At 36.9% G+C, this 21,451-nt stretch overlaps 1 protein-coding gene across 3 annotated transcripts in view; it reads left to right on the top strand.

Moving 5' to 3' along the window:
* FHIT (fragile histidine triad diadenosine triphosphatase) overlaps positions 1-21,451 on the top strand; it is a 1,432,969-nt gene that overhangs the window by 519,235 nt on the left and 892,283 nt on the right. The window contains exon 1 of one of the 3 annotated variants that reach the window (XM_047778397.1): positions 20,825-20,883. The exons of the other annotated variants lie outside the window; for them this stretch is intronic. The gene's annotated coding sequence lies outside the window, so the exon portion shown is untranslated. Of the gene's footprint in view, positions 1-20,824; positions 20,884-21,451 lie in introns of those variants that run through there. 3 annotated transcript variants of the gene reach the window in all.

Raw genomic sequence — 21,451 nt, 5'->3', positions numbered from 1 at the left:
AATACTTTAAGGAGCCATGGAGCATTTAGAGTAAAATTGACCATATGTTATATCTCAAAGGAAACCATATTCAATTATGAAACATAAAATGTTTATAGGCTACAAGCTCTGCCTACAATGAAATAAAATTAGAAATTAATAATGAAAGTATAAATGCAAAGCTCAACAACTTGGAAAACAACGATACTAAAACTAGAAAATAAAAACTTCTCCTAAAGAACTCTAGTTTCAAATAGAAAAGCAATCCTAGTATAATAAATGGTTGGAAAACCAAGAACTCTATGTATCCACATTTTAAATGACCAAAGCTGTACTTAGCAGAAAATTAATAGCCCTAAGAGCTTTCATTATTGAAAGAGAGTAACGAAATCATTCTGCAAAAAACAAAAGTTACAGATTAATATAGGATCCTCTTTTCTATTAAATTACACAACAAAAAAATAGTATTCATTCAATAAATTAGAAATAGAATCATCATACAGAACATATTACAAGGTATCTGTCAGATACCTATAGCAAGGTACCCATTGGAAATATTCCCCTTACTGCCACAAAGGAGTTGTCCTTGCTCTTACTACAACTCTTTCAACATTGTAGATCATTGTACATGATCCCAGTCAGTGGATTGAGGTGAGATTAAATATGACTTATATATATTAGAAAAAAGAGATAAACCAGTACTCTTCAAAATGATGGTTATTTGTTTCAAATATTCAAGAAACTTAACTAAAAAAAACTTTTAAAACTTACGGAGTTCAGTAATGTAGCTATTTGTAAGTTTCCATTAAAACCAGTAAATTTCTTGTACATTTATTAAGAACCACAAACTGTAGGATTCAGAGGTAAACTAAAAGAAACTAACAGTAACTGTATAAAGAATGTTGAACTCTGCCAAATGGGTAGATTCTAGTGGTGAAGTGACACCTGGAAGAGGAGATTGGCATGGCTTAAGTTTTCCATCCTGAGGTTAGACTGATATGCTTAGTATCACACAGGGTAGCTGAAACTCTAGGAGGAAACTCACAGCCTTGCAAACTGGAAGAACCAGAGGGCAGAGTTTTGAGCAGTGGTAGCTACTGGAAAGTGAGGTGGGAATCTCAGAAAGACGAGACTCAGAAATGGGGAACCACAAATTCTTAGTATAATTTCTGGTCAAATCACTGGTGACCCTTGGAATGCTCATACACAGGTCAGACTCCCAACAGTCAGTGAATTTGACCATAGATCAATACATCTTTTCTCTGTGAAGAGACAATGAGTAAAAAAAGGAGACTGAAACAAAGCCCAGTTTCATGGTACTGTGGGACAACAGCAAAAATTTTAACATACTGATAACTCATGTCCCAGAAGGAAGGGAAATAGAGAATGGGGTATAAACAAATTTGAAGAAATAATGGCCCCAAAGTCTCACATTTAATAATAGAGATATATTTACATATTCACAATACTGAGGCGTATCATAATCAATATGTTGAGATCCCAAGACACAATCTTGGAAACAGCCAAAAAAACCCCAACGTAGTATATACAAGGGAAGTACAAAAGTATAAAAGCTAGAAGACAGTGGATTGGTATCTTTAATATTCTAGAAGGAAAAGAAGCTATCAATCTAGAATTCCATATCTAATGAAATTATGCTTTGAGAATGGAGAAGATATAAAATAAATAAGCTATAAGAATACAGCACAGGGAATATAGACAATATTTTATAATAGCTATGAATCCAGTAAAATCTTAAAAATTGTAGGTAAGTATACGTGTACTTTAAATATTTCATTATATATAATATTGTAAATCAATTACACCTCAAGCAAAAAACAACAACCAAAGAAAAATGGAAGGCAACATAAACTCGTTTTCAAATAAAGAAAAATTGAGAAAATTTATTGCCAGCAGACCAATTTATACCACAGAAATGTTAAAGGAAGTTCATGAGGATGAAAAGTAAGCTTTGGAATCTCAGATACTCAGATAAGAACAGGGAACATTAGAAATCATAAATAGTAAGGTAAATATAAAAGCTCTTTTTCCCTTCTTAATTTCTTTTTTTTTTGGTCTTTTTTGCTATTTCTTTGGGCCTCTCCCACGGCATATGGAGGTTCCCAGGCTAGGGGTCTAATCAGAGCTGTAGCCACCGGCCTGCGCCAGAGCCACAGCAACGCAGGATCCGAGCTGAGTCTGCAACCTATACCACAGCTCGTGTCAACGCCTGATCGTTAACCCACTGAGCGAGGGCAGGGACTGAACCCGAAACCTCATGGTTCCTAGTCGGATTCGTTAACCGCTGCGCCACAACGGGAACTCCCCCTTCTTAATTTCTTTAAGTAAAAATAGTAACATTGTCTTGTGAGATTTATATTGCATACATGTCACCAGGACTAAATGAAAAAAATGTGCAAAAATAGAAAAGGAAAGGAGGAAGCAACCAAGGTACAAAAGATAAGGAACAGCCTAGGAAAAAATATAGACTGACATTGTTTGATATGAGTAATTCGTATCTGATAATCACACGTTTCACCCAGTAATGGTTTCCAGGAGATAATTTCCCTTTATTTTAAATGAGAAAAATCTATGTGTTATATGTAAATCCAACTCCCAAACCAATTCCCTGAAATGTAAGTAAAACACAGTAAGATGTACATAATTGAATGATAAGCTATTATATTAGGATTTAAAATACTTTTAAAAATTGTATCCTTGATCGCCTAACAACCTGATTGTTAATTGCTTTCCATGTAGCAACTTTTCTCACTTGGCTTTGCTTCCTTCTTCCCAATTGCTTCACTCTTTTTCTTAACTCTTTGGGGACTCCAACAGTAAGAAAAAGAAAAGCTAAATGTGAAGGGCTCTGTGACAGTGTTTTCAGTTTAAGTGCCCAGTGGCAGAGTATGGCTCACAATGATGCTATGTTGGTCTGTTAGCACCAACAGCCCATGAAATGTATAACCATATATTGATGCTCAGCGTACTTTTCAAAGTATCTGCACATGGTTCTCCCATCCTATTGAATGTATTTGGAATGTCTTGAGAGTTGTCCTGTATCTCATTTTGTTGAAAAAATTTTTTTCTTTTTCCTTCCTTCTTTCTTTCTTTTTTTTTTTTTAGGGCGATACCCTAAAAAAAATGGCATATGGAAGTTCCCAGGCTATGGGTTGAATCAGAGCTACAGCTGCTGGCCTATGCCACAGCCACCTCTGAACTGCTCTGCCTCCTGTACCACAGCTCATGGCAGAGCTAGATCTTTAACCCACTGAGCGAGGCCAGGGATCAAACCTGAATCTTCATGGATACTAGTTGGGTTTGTTACTACTGAGCCACAATGGGAACTCCCTTGTTGAAATTTTTTTTTGTCTTTTTTTTTTTTTTTGCCTTTTCTAGGGCCACTCCTGTGGCATATGGAGGTTGCCAGGCTAGGGGTCTAAATGGAGCTGTAGCCACTGGCCTACACCAGAGCCACAGCAACGCGGGATCCGAGCCACGTCTGCAACCTACACCACAGCTCACGGCAACGCCGGATCATTAACCCACTGAGCAAGGGCAGGGACTGAACCCGCAACCTCATGGTTCCTAGTTGGATTCGTTAACCACTGCGCCACGACGGGAACTCCGAAATTTTTATATTGAGTTTTGGTGTCACGAATCTCAGTTTTTGCCAGATGAACCCTGTCATAAAGTATCTGTTATGAAATTTGGATTTTAAAAAACAAGAGGCATTTTCACCAAGAAAATGTTAATCACAATGACATTCTGCAGTCTATGCCTATATTTGTAGCGTTTTTAACAGCAGAAAATTAACATGAAATATACAAAGAGAAATATATAAATATTCAGAAATAAAAATGAATAGAAAAAGAGTAGTATTCTGTAAAAACTTAAGTTGGAGAAGTAGCAGATGTGGTCAAATAAATATAAATCTTTTGTAATTAGGATCATAATCTATTCCCTCTACTCTCCCTTAATCCTGAGCTTTCTTATGGGTAACTGATTCCATGTGTGCAACTTGCAGCAGGAAGGGCAGGGTAAAGGCCTGGGAGTTGTAAGCTCTAGATTGGATGGTACTTTGTATACCTCTTTATAAGGAAAATCTGTCAGTTACACAGACAATCAAGTTGTAGGGTTGATTCTTGCTAAGTTGGCATTCCATTGAATGGTGAACATAATACACCTTGTGATTATGCAGCAAATATTTCTTTTCTCTTTCCTCCCCAATAGATCAGCATCTATGATAACATGTGGTTGCTAGATGAAAATAGAGTTGTGCTGCAAAAAAGAAATGATTTAGCAAATGTGAATTTTCTTTTTTTTCTCGTCACGCCCGCGGCATGCAGAAATTCCTTGAGCATGGGATCAAACCTATGCCACAGCAGTGCCTCAAGCCACAGAAGTGGCAACACTGGATCCTTAATCCACTGAGCCATCAAGGAAATCCTGAAATATGATTTTTGTGATAAATGTTCTTGGAGGGAAAAATGTGAATTTGCAACTTATTTAACAACAACAACAATAAAAAGGCAAAGACAAGTGTAAGATAGTTTTATCTGTTTTGATGGTACTGACAGGTTCTGGTTGGGAGACTTGTGATAGTGATATTTTATGGTAATTTCATGTGTTTGAAGGGTATAGGTAGGGATTTATAGGGATGGTTATGATCTAAGCTTATTTGGTCTCCAAAGCATGTCCAAGAGAGGCGTAGGCGTTTTCTCATCTTGCCTGGCACATATATAATTGTAGCCATGTTAAGCTGTCAGGAAACTCAGTTTGGTTACATTCTCTAGGTAACCCATTAGACATTTTAGCCTAGCTTGAGTCCTCCATTCTTCACCAAGTAGACTGTAAGCCCCACAATGAAACTCTCTAACTTGTTGACCTCTGTACCTAGGCCTGGTAGGACTCAAAAACCATGTTGAACAAATAATAATGAACCTAGTGGTTGTCTTATCCACCCATCCATCCATCCCCATTCACCCATCATTCATCCTTTCATCCATTTCTCAAGGTTACTGTTTTCTCCAGGTTTCTGCTGACACAAAGTGTCAGCCTGTGTTACTTTGCTTTAGAAAGTGATCATTTAAGTTCTCTACCATCGAGGGATTGTCAAATACACATGGTAAAAATAAACATGGTCAGAGACACATTGTAAAACTAAACTTAAGGTGAAGCTATAATTTACTAATGTGTAGAGGGTTTGATAAACTTAGGAAAACAAATTAATCCACTTTGATCAGGAAGATGCTAGAAACATCTCAGCAGAATTGAAAGGGAGCATCTGATGCCTCTCATCTACATCTCCCTGCTCCCTGGCCTTTGCTGCTCTTCACATTTTCTTTTATTCCTTTTTCTTTCTTTTTTTCCTTTTTAGGGCAGCCCCTGCAGCACATGGAAGTTCTCAGGCTAAGGGTCAAATTGGAGCTGGAGCCTCCAGCCTATGTTACAGCCGTAGCAATGCCAATCTGAGCTGCATCCATGACTTAGGCTGCAGCTTGTAGCAACACTGGATCCTTAACCCACTGAGCAAGGCCAGGGATCTAACCCGCATCCTCATGAACACTATGTTGGGTTCTTAACCCGCTGAGCCACAATGGGAACTCATACTTTTCTTTAACATATTTAATTTGTAAAAAGTTGGAAGCTACTTTCTCTTTTCTGAGGTGATCTTTAAAGAATGATGTCCTTAACTACAGCCTGTTTACATTGTTTTATCTGTATTTAAAGCCCTAGCCAGATATTCTATTTTGTATTTAAGATAAAAATCAACAAATAAAAAGTTGAAAAAGAAACAGAGTAATCCTTGAACATTTCTAAACAATTATCCTCCCCTACTTCCAAAACCGAATGATGCTTTACCTTAACTTCCCTGAGACTTCTTTCTGAGAGTCCATTTAGCTGTGGATTCACCTTTATTCAAACATGTAGAAGCTAAAAAATGGTACAGAGAAAGTTTATTCTAACCCAGATGCATTTGGAAACTGATGTCATTACTATATGCTTTTGGTTTTGATGAGCTCTTTGATGAACTGAGGTCAGATTCTATCACAGAGACAGAAGTGATTCATTATAAAAGAGTATAAACTGCTGCCTAGGTATTTGTTCCTCAGTATCTGCAGGGGATGGGTTCTAGGACCCTCCTCAGATACCAAAATCCATGGATGCTCAAGTCCCTCATAAAAAATGACATAGTATTTGCATATAACCTACACAGATCCTTTCTTGTATTTTAAATCATCTCTAGATTACTTATAATATCTAATACAATGTAAGTGCTATGTAAACAGTTGTTAGATACAATGTAAATGCTATATAAATAGTTGCTGGTGTGTGACAAATTCAAGTTTTGCTTTTGGGAATTTATGATTTTTTTTTTTTTTTTTTTTTGGCCACCCCACAGCATAGAGAGTTTCCAAACCAGGGATCAGATCTGAGCCACAGTTTCAACCTGCACTGCAGTTGCGGCAGTACTGCATCCTTTAAGTCACTGTGCAGGTCTGGAGATGGAGCCTGCCTGCATCACTGGCACTGCAGAGATATTTCCAATTCCACAGAGGGAACCCCTGATTTTTTTTTTTTTTTTGATGTCTTCAATCTGTGGTCAGTTGAATCCTCAGATGCAGAACCTGTGGCTATAGAGTGCTTATTGTATAGGGTACAATCAATACATAATTACGTCCAGGAAAGGGCTAGTTGTTGTCATGCTGCTGGAAGCTAGTGAGTTAGACCAACTGAAATTTTTATGTGATCTCCAAATCTCATTGTAAAACTTATCCTACCTAATTGACCTTCAGTGCTTTTGAAAAGAAAAATTATTGAAAAGAAAAATTATGGATTAATTTGAGCTTCCCCTCTCTCCTCATCTGGCCTCCTCTGTTCCTGGGGCAGAGACATTGACTGTCAATCAGATATTCAAGAACATGGGGAAAGGTATAAGAACAGGATCCCTGGATAATTCACTTGATACAAATTATCCATCATTCATGTATACTATATAGCAGTGGGTAATCCAGAAAATAAAATCTTTTGTAAAGTTCGGATATTGGAGGTGGTAGTGAAGAAAGATATTAAAGCATTTTAGTTTTGAAAGGTGGTGATTGAAGAGAGTTAAGGACTAATGCTGCTAGCCCTGATGAAGTGTCTGGTGTCAGCCTTGACCTCCTTTCATGAAGAACTATAAAATTGGATAAAATGTATGAGGCAACTATTTCTAGAAATTGGCCAACAGGCAATGCAGGACTTTGAACTTTGAGAAAAAATAACACTCTAAGTAGGCCTTACATTCACCTTGGTTTTCTACCTAGGGGTCCATTCACTGAACCAGAGAGTAAGCCTTATTTTTAACTTAAGAATGCATTCAAGTTGAGAGAATTAAAATCTCCCTCACATCATACCCCAAAATTAATTCCTCCTACATTAAGGCAATACATATGTAAAATCAACCAGTAGAAAGTCAGCATAGAAATGAGCATTTATCTCAACAACAGTGAGAGAGGACCTTAGAAACTTAAAGGCAAAAAGAAAAGATTATACAAGAAAGAGTTGTGGACTTGATTCCATTAAAAAACAAACTTTTGTTTGTCAAAAAACAAAAATCAATATAGAGATACACATGTGCAGCAAATATGAGGTATGAGTGCTTAAAAGACCAGGCACTCCAAAAAGTTGACAACAATGCATGATTCCAGTAGTTAAACGGGAGGTCAGACATCCTACATTTTCCATCCTGAAGCTTTTATTTTCAATCCTTTCCTGCTTGGTGGGTGGAAAAACTCAATTGCCCAAGGTCTCTTCCTGCTTGCTATTTCATCCCTCTTGCCTCTCAGCCTCAGCAGGGGCCTGGCTTTACATTCCATTCCATTCCTTGCCTGGGGCCCTCTAGCTCTTACATGCAATCTTTAGTGATGTTTCTATGAGTTCTAAAAACTTGGGGTTTCCCAGTAATATTGTTCTGTGGCACTTGTTATTAAGTATTGGTATTTCATACTCATCTTTTATTGGAGACATGGTGGTTTCATTTCTACAAAGAAAATGTGACATGTTCCCCTTTTTTGACTTCCCATCTTCTCTGAAAAATTGGATGCTTAAAGTGTGTGTGTGTGTGTGTGTGCGTGCGTGCGTGCGTGTGTGTGTGTGTGTGTGTGTGTGTTCAGGGAATAGACTTGAGGGCTTGAGGGGAGTAATAAAGGAATTGATGGTGCAGTGGTCTGCTCCAGCATTACCACATATTTTCTGATCTGCTGGAAGCAGAAAAATGAGTGTGATGACCTGAGGGAGCCAATGACCAAGTGAGCATATGTTCTGAGCCAAGTTTCAATAAATCACATTGAGCAAGATTCTCCCTGTTCCTCCTGTGTCCATTTACAGGAGTGGACACTTAACGGGTAGTTTGCTCCATTGTACAGCCCCAAAGAAAATATATATAAGCTTTTATTCATTCATCCGTAGGGAATTCTACTATGTTCAAGGTACTGTAAAATATTCAGAGACAAATTCTCAAGAAGTTTCAAATCTTAGCATCTGTGAATGTACACAAATAAGGATAAGATTGAAAAAGGTTAAGTGCCTTATGAAACTGGAAATGCACAATTAAAAACATAGTTCTTACTTACTATGGAGTAAATGGAGATTCTGGCCCAGCAAACATGGCATAGACCCATTTTCCTTGCTCTCCTACTAACGCACAGCATGAACTCTAGAACCGAAGGAAGAGACAACCGAATGAGATTTCCGAAAGGTGATAAGAAGGTGATCTGGTTTGAGACTCCAGGACAAGAACACCATAGTAGCAAGATGTATAGGTCCTCCCTCCCCAAAGAAGAAGCCACCCAGACCAGGCGTTTCCTACCTCTCAACCAACCAAAAGGAAAGAAGCTCAGGGAGGCTGATTTTTTCCCTCTGATTAAATGGGAGTCTTTCTGGTGACATCAGACAAATTTGACACCTCTAGTAAGGGGGTTGATCAAAATAACTGGCAAGAGGAAGTGCTGCCCTTCCTCACCAGACCTGAGATTCTCCTTTTCAGCAAGCAGGCAGAACAGCATGAAAGACCTAGTTACAGCAAATGAACTAAGCCAGGAAGGCACTTCTTCTCTGCAGCCCTTAGATGCTTCTCACCTGACATTGCAGCAAGCAAGTGGAACCAGCAAGGGGGATGTAGACACAATAAGTGCCATTCCAATCTCTTTGTCCTCATCTGCCTGAAATGTTCCTCTCTTGCCCAAAGATATGGAGGCAGCTGGGGACCCTGATAGGAGGTTCCTACCACATCCATTGCCCATGGAGAGACACCTAAGGCCCAGTCTAGGGAAACTCCTATTCCCTCAGTCAGTGGGATGGATGAAGGGACCAGTGGGAGCCTCTTTAATACCAGATAAATCAAGCAGACCAAAATAAACATCACAGAGACTGAAAATTACAGTGCTATTGGAGCCACAACCCATAAAAGTAGCCAAGACCCATGATTAATTTAACAGGGTGACTTCCTGCTAATACAAAAGAATCCAGACTCTCTTAACATAATAGACAAAAAATCCAGAGAATAAATTAAAAAATCATCCATCCTACCAAGAACCAAGAAAATCACAGATTGCATGAGAAAAGACAATCATCTGACACCAACAGCAAGATGAATCAGATGTTAGAATTATCTAACATAGATTTAAAAGTGTTTCTCATGCAAACAATTACCAATAATTACAAATTCTTCTGATTACAAATAAGAAGGAAATTTCAGAATATAAATAGAAGTTATAAAACAGAACTAAATGGAAATTATAAAATTGAAGATTACAATAACATGGAAAACATTTCTGGATATTCTTTGTTTTCCTTTTAGGATCATATCTGCCGTGTATGGAAGTTCCCAGGATAGGGGTCAAATCAGAGCTGCAGCTGCTGGCCTACACCACAGCCATAGCAATGCCACCCAAGCCACATCTGTGACCCGTGTCGCAGCTTGAAGCAACACCAGATCCCTAACCTGCTGAGTGAGGCCAGGGATCAAACCCACATTTTCATGGATGCTAGTTGATTTCCTAACCCACTGAGCCACAATGGATACTCCCTTGCTGGATAGTCTTAACAGTAGAGTGGAGATGAGAGATGATAGAATGAGAGGCTGTGAGAACAAAAGAATCTACCCAATTTAAGCAATAGAGAGGAAATATACTGAAAAAAATGAGCAGTGGCTCAAGGATCTGTGGACAATAACAAAAGATCCAGCATTTGTATCCCTGGAGTCCTGGAAGAAAATAAGAAAGATAATGATGCTGAAAGAGTATTTGAGGAAATAATGGCTGAAAGATTTTCCCAATTTGGTGAAATATATAAGCCCATAGATCTAAGAACCTAAATAAACCTCAAATATGATAAACCCAAAAAAACCTATGCCAAAATACATCACATTTAAATTTTTGAAAATGAAATCCTAAGAGGAAAAACGTCTTGAAAGCAGTCAGAGAGCAATGATACATTACCTGTAGAGGAACACCAGTTCAACCTGTAGAGGAACACCAATTCAACTGACAGCAGATTTCTTATTTTATAATATGGAGACAAGAAGGAAGTACTACAGTTATTTGTCAAGGAAGTACTGAAAGAATGATAAGCTGAGAGTTCTTTATCTTGCAAAACTATCTTTTAGGAAGGAAGGGGAAATAAAAACATTCTTAGATGAATGAAAACTAAAAGTTGTTGCTAGCTCATTTGCTCTTAAAGATTGGCTAAAGGAAATACTTCAATCAGAAAGGAAAAAATTTAAAAAAATGAAATATTGGATAACGAGAAGGAAGAATGAACAGTGTAGCAAGATTTATGGATACATACAGTAAACTATTATTTCCTTATGTGTTTTATAAATAATATTTGATGATTGAAACAGAACTCTTAATGTCATATTATATTCAAGTCAATGATATCTAAGAGTGGGAAAGGTAAAGGGATTTAAATGGAAGTGAAATTTCCCCATTTTAAAGTAATAATATATTGATAATAGTAGACTATACTAAGTCACATATTAGATTGTAATACCCAGAGCTACCTGGGTTTTACAAAAGCTATATAAAGAAGTGCATCTAGGAGTTCCCGTCGTGGCGCAGTGGTTAACGAATCCGACTAGGAACCATGAAGTTGCAGGTTCGGTCCCTGGCCTTGCTCAGTGGGTTAAGGATCTGGCGTTGCTGTGAGCTGTGATGTAGGTTGCAGATGCAGCTTGGATCCCGCATTGCTGTGGCTCTGGTGTAGGCCGGCGGCTATAGCTCCAATTTGACCCCTAGCCTGGGAACCTCTATATGCTGCAGGAGCGGCCCTAGAAGAGGCAAAAAGACAAAAAAAAAAAGTACATCTAAAACCACTATACATGGTTTTAGATGCACTTCTGAATACTGAAAAACAACAGCAGCAACAACAACAAATGGAAGCAATCCACAGGAAGAGAAAGAAGGGTCGAGAACCATAGAAATGAATTAGAAAGCAAATGGGACCTGCTGTATAGCACAAAGACCTCTATTCAGTATTCTGTGATCATCTATGTGGGAAAAGAGGATGGATGTGTGTACATGCATAACTGAATTGCTTTGTTGCAGAGTAGAAATTATCACAACATTGTAAATCAACTATACTTCAATAAAACTTTAAAAAAAATGAAAAAAGTAATATGATAATATACTGAAGTGCTAACATGTTAATAATCTTAAATGTACATTATCTAAATCTTTTATTGAAAGATAGAGATTGACAGTGGATAAAAAACCCAATCCAACAATATGCTGCTTATGAGGAACTCACTTCAAAGCTAATGATTAAGCAAGGTAAAAGTAAATGAATTTCAGAAGAACAGGTGTTAAGTCTTCTATGAATGCTTGATAGAATTCGCCTTTGCAGCCTTCAGGTTCTGGACTTTGGCTTTTTGGAAGTTTCTTAATCACATTTTCAGTTTCAGTGCTTGTGATTGGTCTGTTTAGATTTTCAGTTTCTTCCTGGTTCATTCTTGGTAGGTTGAACTTTTCTAAGAATCTGGCATTTTATTGGCATATAGTTGCTTATAGTAGTCTCTTATGATCCTTTGTATTTCTATGGAGTCAGTTGTAATTTCTCCTTTTTCATTTCTAATTTTATTGATATGAGCCCTCTCCCTTTTTTTCCTGATGAGTCTGGCTAAGGGTTTATCAATTTTATTCATCTTTTCAGAGAACCAACTTTTGGTTTCATTGATCTTCTCTATTGTTTTCTTTGTCTCTAATTCATTTGTTTATGCTGTGATCTTTATGATTTCTTTCCTTTTGCTAATTTTGGGCTTTGTCTGTTCTTCTGTCTCTAGTTGTTTTAGGTATAAGTTTTGATTGTTTATTTGAGATTTTTCTTCTGTCCTGGAATAAGATTGTATTGCCATAAACTTCTCTCTCAGAACTGCTTTTGCTGTGGCCCAAAGGTTTGGGGTTGTTTTATCTTTGCTGTCATTTGTCTCTAGGTGTCATTTGATTTATTCCCTCTTTGATTTTGTCACTGACCCATTGGTTGTTCAGTAGTCTATCTTCCAAGAGTTTGTGATTTTTTGCTGGTTTTTTCTTGTAGTTGATTTCTAGTTTCATAGCATTGTGATCAGAGAAAATGCATGGGATAATTTCAACTTTTTTAAGTTTACCAAAGCTTGATCTTGTGGTCCAAGATGCAATCTATTATGGAGAATGTTCCATGTACACTTGAGAAGAAGGTATATTCTGCTTCTTTGGGATGGAAAGTTCTATAAATATCAGTTAAATCTATCTGGTCTAGGGTGTCATTAAGGATCTGGTGTTGCTATGGCTGTGGCATAGGCTTCAGCTGCAGCTCCAATTTGACCCCTCTCCTAGGATGTCCCATATGCTGCATATGTGGCTGTAAAAAGAAAAAAAAAAAGCAGGAGAGGCTATACTAATATGTGACAAAAGTAGACTTCAGAGCAAAGAAAATATCTAAAGTCATATTACGTAATGATGAAAACATCAACCCACCCAGAAAACTTGATGATCCTAAATGTATAAACACCAAATTATAGATCCTTAAAAAAAAAAAAAAAGGAGAGATTGATAACTGTATTTGGAGACTCCATTGGACCATTTTCAACAATTAGTAGAACTACTGTGCATAAAATGAGCAAAAAAAAAATAGAGAATCTGAGCATCACAATTGGCCAGTAGTAGCTAGTTGACATATATAGAACACTCTATCCAGCAGTAGCAGAATACACATTTTTTTTAAGCACCCATGCAACATTCATCAAAACAGACCATATCTTGGGTCACAAAAAAACCCTTTAACAAAGTTTTAAAAATTGAAATCATTCAGAATATGTTCTCTGACTATATAATAAAATCTAACTAGAAATAAATTACAAAAAGATCACAGAAAAATTTCTAAATATGAAAATTAAGTAGCATAATTCTACATTAAACATAGGTTAAAGATGAAATCTTAAAGGAAATTGAAAAATACAAAGAGCTGAATGAAAATGAAAACACAGCTTATTAAAAAATGTAGGCTGCAGCTAAAGCAGTGATGAGAAGGAAATTTATACCACTATATCAGAAATGAGGTGGGAGTGGTGCAGTGGAAACAAATATGGCTAGGAACCATGAGGTTGCAGGTTTGATCCCTGGCCTCACTCAGTGGGTTAAGAATTCGGCATTGCTGTGAGCTGTGGTGTAGGTCGCAGACATGGCTCAGATCCTGTGTTGCTCTGTCTCTGGCGTAGGCCAGCAGCAACAGCTCTGATTAGATCCCTAGCCTGAGAACCTCCATATGCTGTGGGTGTGGCCCTAAAAAGCAAATAAATAAATAAATAAATAAATAAAGGAAATGAGGAAAGTTCTCAAATTAATAGCTCAAGTATAAAAAAGGAAAGAAAAATAATCCTATAACAAAAAGACAGAAGGAAATAATAAAAGTAAAAGCAGAAATCAATAAAACTTAAAACGGGAAAGTCAATGAAGTCAATGAAGCAAAATCTGGTTATTCTAAAAATATTAAAATTGAGAGATGCTTAGCAAGACTGACAATAAGAAAATTATTAATATAAGGAATGAAATAGGGGATATAAATACAGATCCTATAGTTATTAAAAAATAATAAGGATATACTATGAACAACTTCATATTCATATATTCAGCTACTTAAAAAAGAGATCAATTTTTCAAAAACTGTAAACCTTCTAAATTCACTCAGGATGAAATGGACAGCCTGAGTAGCCATTAAATAAGTTGATTTAGTACTTAAAAGTCTTCCCCAAAAGAGCTAAGTTCATATAGTTTTACTGGAGAAATCTAGTAAATGTTTAGAGAAGACCTAACATCCATTTTACATAAACTCTTTCAGAAAATAGAAGAGTCAGGAATGCTTCCCAACTCATTTTATGAGCCTAGTAAAAGATCACAGGGAGGGAGGGAAGGAGGCAAGGAGGGAGGAAGGAAGGAAGAAGGAAGGAAGGAAGGAAGGAAGGAAGGAAGAAAGAAAGAAAGAAAGAAAGAAAGAAAGAAAGAGAAAGAAAAGACTATTCCAGTCCAATATCTCTTATGAACTTTGACATAGAAATACTCAACAAAACATTATCAAAGCAAGACCAACACTGTGTAAAAAATAATTATGTACCATGACCAAATGAGATTTAATACAGGTACGCAAAGGTGGTTCAGTTCTTTAAATTGAATCATTGTAATCTACCATATCTACAAGCTAAAGAAGAAAAAATATATCATCATATCAATAGACCCAGAACAAGCATTTGACAAAATCCAACATCCATTTATAATAAAAATTGTTGGCAATTTAGAAATAGAGGTGGATTACCTCAGCTTGATAGAGAATCTTTGAGATTGGGAACAAGACAAGGATGTTCACTCTCACTACTTCTATTCAATACAATAATGGAAGTTCAAGCCACTGTAATATGACAAGAAGAAGAAATAGGAGGTGTGCAGAGTAGAAGAGAATAAAGTAAAAGTACCTTTATTTGCAGATGACAATGTTTTCTACCTACAAGATCCCTAGAAATATACAATAGCAACAATAAACTCCTAGAACTAATAAGTGAGTTTAGCAATTAAGTAATCCACAAAATTTAACTGTATTTCTATATGCTAACAGTGAATATGCAGAAACCAAAATTTTAGACACAATAACATTTACATTAGTTCCAAAGAAAATGAAATATTAGATATACACTTAACAAAATGTGTGCAGGATTTATATGCTGAAAATTACGAAATGCTAGTGAGAAAAATCAAAGAAGACCTTCCAATAAATGTTGGAAGTCTCAACACAGTAAGGGTGTAAGTTCTCCCCAACTTGATCTTAGGTTTAATACAATTGCTAACAAAATTTAGGTTAATCTAAAGTAGACACAGGCCCTATATTTAAAACAATCATAGCATAGAATAATAAGGTATGAGGAATTACTCTATCAAATACTAAAGCTACTTATATAGCAGTAGTAATCTAGTTGATGTGGTATTGCCAGAGAACACAGTGGAATAGAATGAAGGACCTAGAAATAGACCCCCCCCACACACACACACAAAATGATTTTTGACAAAAATGCAAAAATAATTCAATGAAGGAAGCCAAGACTTTCAACAAATGGTGGTGGTGCATTAGACATCTATTGGCAAAAATAAATAAATAAATACATAAATAAATAATAAAAAATTAAAAAAAATGCACTGATCTAAACTTCATACTTTGTACAAAAGTTAATTAAAAATGGGTTATAGGCCTTAAATGTAAAATTACAAAGTTTTTAGAAAAATAAACATAGAAATTTGTTGGGCTCTAAGGCTAGGTGGGCAAAGAGTTCTGAGTTCTTAGACTTAATACCAATAGTGTAAATCCATAAAAGGAGCAATAGATAGATTGGACTGCATCAAAATTACAACTTTTTCTCTGTGAAATCCATGTGAAAGAATGAAAAGACAGTCTATAGACTAGAAGAGAATATTTGCAAACCACATATTTCACAGAAGACTAGTATCTAGAATATATAGAGCCCCTAAAACTCAACCAAGGAATCCAGTTAGAAAGTGGGCATAAGACATGAACAGACATTTTACCAAGCAAGATAAACAGATGGCAGATAAGCGCACAAGCTATTCCACATCACTAGCCATTAGAGAAAAGCTAAATAAAACCACAATGAGCTATCACTTCACACCTATAAGAATGGCTAAAATAAAAAATAATGACAACCAACAACAAATACTGGTGAGGATGCAGAGAAACTCTTCACTCATACATTGTTAGTGGCTAATGGTATAAAATGGTACAGCCACTCTGGAATAAATCTGGCAGTTTCTTATAAAATGAAACATATAACTAACATATGACCCAGCAATGGCACTCTTGAGCATTTATCTCAGAGAAATGAAAATTCATATTCATATAAAAGAATTTGTACATAAATGTTCATGCCAGCTTTATTCATAATAGCCAAAGTCTGGAAATAGCCCAGATGTTTTTAATGGATGGGTGGTTAAATAAACTGTGGTACCTATGGAATTATAATCAGCAATCAAAATGAATGCTATTGATAGAATCAACAACCTTGGTGATTTTTCAGAGAATTGTGTTGAGTGAAAAAAGCCAATTCCAATAAATTACATACTTCAGTTTTTTTAAGTTTTCTTCAAAAAAAATTTAAGATTTTTATTTTTTACATTATAGTTGATTTACAATGTTCTGTCAATTTATGTTGTAAAGTGACCCATATATATACACACATATATATATGTATATATATTCATTTTCTCACATTATCCTCCATGTTCCATCATAGGTGACTAGATATAGATCCCTGTGCTATAGCTCTATAAAGCAGGATCTCATTGCTTATCCACTCCAAATGGCAATAGTTTGCATCTATTAACCCCAAACTCCCAGTCCATCCCACTCCCTCTCCTTCCCCCTTGGCAACCACAGTCTGTTCTCCAAGTCCATGAGTTTGTTTCCTTTCTGTACATAGGTTCATTTGTGCCTTATATTAGATTCCAGATATAAGTGATATCACATGGATGGAACTAGAGATTCTCATACTAAGTGAAGTAAGTCAGAAAGAGAAAGACAAATGCCTTATAAAATTTTTTAAATTGAAGTTGATTTACAACGTTGTGTTGTATTGTGTTAACAATGTTGTGTTTTATATATATATACACACACACACACATATTCTTTTTCAGATTCTTTTTCATTATAGGTTTATTATAGGATATTGAATATAGTTCCCTGTGCTCTACAGTAGGACTTTATCGTTTATTTATTTTATATATAGTAGTTTGTATCTGCTAATCCCAAACTCTTAATTTGTTCTTTCCACACTTTTCCCCTTTGTTTTATTTTCCAAGTCTGTGAGGCTATTTCTGTTTTGTAAATAAGTTCATTTTTATCATATTTTAGATTCCATATATGTGATAAAATTACATACTTTGTGATTCCATTTAAGTAATATTTTTGAAGTGACAAAATTTGAGAAATGGAAGACACAGTAATGATTGCCAGGGCTTAGGGATGGAGGTGAGGGAGGGGCAAGTGAAAGTAGGTGAGGTAATAAAAGTGCAATATTAAGTATCCTTGTGATGGTAGAACTACTCCATATCTTGAACCTACTCAAATTATAAAATTCTATTGAACTTAATAGATCTACAAACACATATACTGAATGAGTATACTGGGATTTGGGGGCATTCTGGATAAGATTGGTGTATTGTATTAATGTCAGTATCCTTGCTGTGCTATTATACTATGCTTTTGCAAAGTGTTACCACTGGGTGAAACTGGATAAAGAATACATAGGATAGCTCCATGTTGTTTCTTATAACTGCATGTGAACCTGCAATTATCTCAGTTATTTCAATTGAAATTATGTACATATATATAAGCATTTAAAATTGTTTATATATGTGTGTGTATATATATATATATATATATATGTATATATATATATATATATACACACATACCACATTTGACCACTAGCTCTGTGTCATGCACTGTTTGAATAAATTTGCATCAGTAATAATTCTATCTAATCCCCCAAACAGCAATATTATCACTATTTTCCAATGAAGAGACCAAGTCACAATGAGATCAAGCAAAGGTCAAGTTCCCCGTCATTGCAGAACCTGGATTAGAATCCAAGGACTTTTGGCTCTAGTATCCACAGCCCGAACTGATAGGTTATTTTCTCTCTTTAAAGATAATTTATAACCGAGGTCATTGTGTGAGACTTTATGGAGGAAATGGCATTTTAAACTTCCTTAAAGGGGAGATTTTGACCTGATATATGTATAGTTAATGTTACTGTACGTAGGAGGAAATTAATACATATTTGTTGAATCAATAGGTGACTTACCTTCTTTAAGCCACTAGACGATTCCTTCAGTTACTGATTATCTGCCAGGAGCCCAGGATTTGCAAAATGAGAAAACACAGGACCCAGGGCAATAAGCTCATTTTGCTTTATTGCACCGACTATTGCATTGACTTTCTCCCAACTTAGGTCAGTGTTCCCAGAGGGGATCTATTGGCATTCTGGGCGGGACAATTCTGTGTTGTGTGGAGATAATACCTTGCAGAACTTTTAGCAACAATTAGAGTGTTCCCCAAATATCAGTATTGGCCTCAAATACTGAGATGTTGAAAAAACACCCCACCTCCCCATTTACTCCTTCGTCCTAAAGATCCTGGTCAAGAACCAGTGTACTTAATCTCTCTTGTTATCAAACTCAAAGAATGCAGCAGAACTGCAGGATTCACATGATTCAAGGGGGACATTACAACTTCCCCCTTAGCATGGTTCCATGCATATGATAGAAAGAAATAGAACTTCCTTGCCTTCATAGTGGCTCTATGTTTGAATTTGAATTGGTCTAAAGTGTTCATTTTGCTTTTTGTTGTTGTTGTTCTGGTTGTTCTTTTTGATGGGCATAAAAAAGGTTTCCCCTTTAAGAGGAATGCTGCTGAGCACATACCATCTAGCATATCCCAGACCAAGCTCTTTGAATCTCAATAGAAAGAAAAATATCTGAAAGGGAAATGTATTAATGGATTATTTTTGTAAATGTGAAAAATCTCTTGGAAGGGCAATTTTGTCTTGTTGACTGGCAGAAAAACAGCGGCGTTAATTATGTTGTCTTGTTAAATTTGAAAGAAAGTAGTGAATATTGGGAACTTTTCTAATTGCCTTTGTGGAGAAGCATTTCAGGGATCAGAGCCATCTCTGTCAGAGGAATGCCAAGGCAGCTGTGTCCCTTCTGAGGCACTGGGTCTAGTTGGATGTTCTCAGGGGAAACAGTTGTGAGCTTGAGAACATGGACTCTGGGGGAAAACTCATGGAGAGGTGAAAGGTGGGAAAAGGCAGAATCTCTGCTTCAGGTTCTGAGCACTGGCTGTTTCTTTCCTTTTCATGTGGAGAGATGAGAAGCAGATAAACAGAGTTGTGGAAGTCCCTGCATTCATGTGGATGCAATGTCTCCACACTTGTCTTGGCTCCTGTTGGCAGATAAGCTCTCTAGCCTTCAGAACTGGGGTGGGGGTGGAGGGACAAATTATGTCCCCAGGAATACAGTTCTTTGAAAAAAGCCCAGGCAAAGTGTGAGGTTTAAATAGAAGAACAGAAGGAAAAACCAAATGATGACCTGCATAAAAAATGGAAAAACAGTGTTGCTTTCTCACAAATCTAGTTCTCGGATAGAAATTTGGTGTAAAAAGAGAGCCCTAAAATATAGAAGAATGCCATCTGGGGTAAAAACAGGAGTTCAGAGGGCCAGCTTTTGTACCCTGTTTGAATTTCAGATGAGATAAAACCAGTGGCGCTGCTAAGTTGCAGTGCAAAAGCTTACATGGCTTCTCGAGAAAAGCAATTTATTTTAGATTATAGCACAGTGGCTATCATTTAAACTGCTAGCAATTGTAATTGAACTCAGAACCAGCCTTCTCTGTGAACACGGGATGCAGTAATAAGTTACCCAGGCTGTTCTGAATAACATGGATGCCAGGCCTTCAAGACAGATGGGCATGGTAGCCCAAACCTCGCATCACTAGTATCTTGCCAGCCTTCTCACACCCAGCCCATTCAAAAATACATTCTGGGAAATGTACCTAGCTGGGTATTCAGATGTGTGCTGGCTGTGCATTTGAGGGGATATTAATTTGAAACAGCCAGGAGGCAGCAATCTTAAGGAAAATTAGAGAACATGCAATTAGCATTAAGGAACTTTTTTGTTCACTTTTTATCTTATTTAGGGTCATGAGGGACTTGTGGGGGGAGGGGAAGAGGGCTGTGTGGCAGAGAGAATCCAGAATAAAGAAAAGAGTCCCTCTTGCTACTGGAAAATCTTTGATTGGATAATGTGAACTGAAGTTTGGCACTTGCTATCAGCCTCTACATGGAGTAAAACATGAGCCACTGCAGATGACAACCCTTAGCATGCCCTGAGTGGAGCTCAGGGTGGAGACAAGGAGTGAGGCATTCTGTGCTCTGGGAAAACTGGAAGAACAGGTCTTCAGAGAGATATTTTTAGAAGAAGATTTTATGAGCCCAATTCTGGCATCTCCTCATATCTAGAAAAACACTAAAATCCATCAACGATGAGTAATGTCTGTGACTACTAGCAACCTTCAGGAGACCAGTAGGAAATGTGTGTAAAATGTATGCATGGCTGCGTACACCTCCCCCTTAACCTTTATGACTCATCCTGATATTTCCCCTTTCCTCTTTGGGGCAGTATTTCAGAGCTTTCTTGAAATATTTCCTTTGGCTGTAGTTAGTTGGCAAAACAAAGAGTCAGGGTCTTCTGTGAGAACAGCCACTCCCAAGGGTGGGCCCATGAGCCCTGAGGGAACTCAGGAAAACATATCAAAAGAGTGATTCCAGTAAGCCCAGACCTTTACATCTTCCTATAGAAAGGGTTTTCTGTAAATCTTCCGTAAATCTTGTTATCTGTAAATCTTGTGTTCCTACTGCCTCCACTTTGTTGCAAAAACTCATGTATCCTAGCTTCCCCCTCCTCCCCTCCTCAGAGAGGTTTCTTTGGGGGCTACCTGAGATGCCGTCCCTCAAGCTTAAGTCCTAATTTCACCCCAAATAAAACTTAACTCTCAACTTTTAGGTTGTACTTTTTTTAGTTGAAAAAAAGGAATGGGATGTGCTTACCCTCCAAACCCCAGAATGTCATCCCATCACTAAGTCTTAATGAAAGTTCAGTTATTCTGTTGGGGAGAAAATGTCATGTCTCATTTCTGTACACTACATTGGCTCCCTCCTTGTTTGAAATAAATCCATTTATGCAAAATTCACTCTTCTCCAGGGTTGTCCAGAGACTCAGAAGACAGCCTTTCATCCAGGCTCAATTATTTATTTTTGTTTTTAGTTAAAGAGCTTGTCAAAGTGCACTTGCTTCTTTTAGAACTTTCTTCCTTTGTCTTGATGAAAGCAATAACC

This window comes from Phacochoerus africanus, chromosome 1 (genome assembly GCF_016906955.1).
Source record: "Phacochoerus africanus isolate WHEZ1 chromosome 1, ROS_Pafr_v1, whole genome shotgun sequence".
In the NCBI taxonomy this organism is placed as follows: Eukaryota; Metazoa; Chordata; class Mammalia; order Artiodactyla; family Suidae; genus Phacochoerus; species Phacochoerus africanus.
This window is presented reverse-complemented; position numbering and strand designations above follow the sequence as displayed.